The sequence below is a fragment of the Dermacentor albipictus genome, chromosome 10, assembly GCF_038994185.2.
Source record: "Dermacentor albipictus isolate Rhodes 1998 colony chromosome 10, USDA_Dalb.pri_finalv2, whole genome shotgun sequence".
Lineage (NCBI taxonomy): Eukaryota > Metazoa > Arthropoda > Arachnida > Ixodida > Ixodidae > Dermacentor > Dermacentor albipictus.
The window spans coordinates 70,719,815-70,722,058 of NC_091830.1; the positions used below are offsets into that span (position 1 = coordinate 70,719,815).

General features: G+C 49.7%; 1 pseudogene; it reads left to right on the top strand.

Annotated features, from left to right (window-relative positions):
* Nucleotides 1–963: 963 nt before the first annotated feature.
* Nucleotides 964–1,733, top strand: LOC135898369 (casein kinase I pseudogene; annotated as a pseudogene).
* Nucleotides 1,734–2,244: the final 511 nt, after the last annotated feature.

Below are 2,244 nucleotides of genomic sequence, written 5' to 3' on the forward strand. Positions count from 1 at the left end.
TCTTCTTCAGGACACATGATTTATCGGGCTCTCGTTTGAAGTACATCTGACTACGTACTCTTCCTGGGAGAACAACGTTTCTCCATTATAATAAGGTGGAATACGAAGAGGTTGAGAAAACGACCATGACCATCCATGACGAGGATGTGTAATACAGGCTAAATAGATTCGAGCCTCTTTCGTAAGAAACAAAGGTACTTAAAAGTGGTAAAAGCCTATGAGGTCTGTTTCCCACTTCCACCGAATATTGTTGGCTATGATTACGTTGTCATTGTAGATTGCAGGATCAAATCCCGGCCATCGCAGCCGTTTTTTCAAGAGCACGAAATGCAAACATGCCCATGTCCCATGCAGTGGGGACATTAAATATCCGCTCGTCGTCAAAATTAATCCGTAGTCTCCCACTACGGCGTGCATCATAATTGGATTGTGATTTTGGCACATGAAAACCCAGAATTCAGTTGAATTTATTGTCGGCACAAATGACGTGGCGTAGTTCCTCTGTTACTAACGTCTGACAGCAGGCATCTAAGCGTCCAAAAGCGTGTTGTGCTTCCACTGTGTTTTATTACTTACAGCGCGAACTTTGTTACTTACAGCGTGAATTTTATGGCATTAGCCCTAGGAGGCCACTTCACGCACTTCCATGGTGCTATTTATGTGTGTTTGTACCTCTATGGTAACTGTAACGAAGAAGAATCATCGTTACGAATTAACTGCAGCAGCATGAAAACTAATAAGAACGGTGCTTCGACAGTGGCCTAGCATCGTGCCGCAGGTCCCGAGCCAGCGAACGTCCCCGTCGACGATGTGAACCGCCGCGATGAGTACGATATTGTCTGAGTCGCCCAGTATGCTTAAAATATGGCGGCGTATTTTCGTTGAAAGAAATAGATAGAGTATCCCCCACCGTCACCCGTTCGTTCGCTCAGAGCGGGCTGCTGCCGGTTTCTACCTCAAGAAATGGAACGTCGATTCAGCGAAAAGTACCGGTTTGGACAGGACATTCACAGCGAATCCTTCGGGGATATTTATTTGGGGACAAACATAACCACGGGGAAAGACGTGGACAATAAACTCCTGTGCCTCAAACGAAGCACCCGCAGTTCAAGTTCTACAGGATGATGCAGAGAGATGTCGGCATCCCCCTTATCAAGTGGTGCGGTCCCGATTATGACTACAACGTCATGGTGATGGTGCTGCCGGGCCCCTCGCTCGAACGCCTATTCAACGTCCGCAACCGCAAGTTCTCCCTCAATATGGCGCTGCTACTGGCAAACCAGCTGGTGCCGCGCGTTGAGTAGATCCATTCGAAGAAGTTAATCCACCACGACATCAAGCCCGACAACTTGCTCATGGGGCGGGGCAAGCAGGGCAACCTGATGTACATCAACGATTTTGGGCTGCTCAAGAAGTACCGGAACTTGAGGGCGCACAACCACATCCCCTACCGGGAGAACAAGAACCTGACAGGCACGGCGCGCTACACCTCGGTGAACACACATCTGTACATTGAACAGAGGCGCCGGAGGAACCTGGAGCTGATCTACTTCAACCGGTGCAACCTGCCGTGGTAGGGACTGCGATCGCACACCAAGCGGCACACGTATGGGTGCATCAGCAAGAAAAAGATATAAACGCCCATCGAGGAACCCCGTCGCCGCTTCCCCTCGTAGTTTTCCACCTACCTAAACTACTGCCGGTCGTAGCGCTTTGACTAGAAGCCCGACTAGACATACTTGCAGCGTTCCTCGTTACAGTTACAATATACGTGTGTATGCATCTAACCGTTTTCCCACGTATGTGGGTTCCTGGGTAGTTCGTGGTCGAAGAGGCAGGGTATCGGGCAGCTGTGCTAACAGTGCCCGACACCAACCATCGGACAAATTTGAGTGACTCCGTAGGTGCGAATTGGTAAATATGTGACGCATTTCAACGAACCTCTTTCACGCCAACATGGGTCACCATCGACGCGCGACTCGTAAGGCACCGCTGCTGTTCGAAGAAATTCTGTCGCCAATGTGGAGCAGTCGGCATGCGTCAATCGGTCTGTGGTGGTCGCCAATGAAGCTCCTTGATGCCAACTTGGATCCCTGGGCATGTGCCATTAGGCATGTACCGCTCCTCATTGAGCGTCACTGACGCGAACCTTGAAGTTAGGTATGTCGCACTGCGAATGTGTCTCTCTACAAAAACGAAAAATATCCTTTAAGTGTCTCCGCTTCTGAGTGGAATCGAACTCAA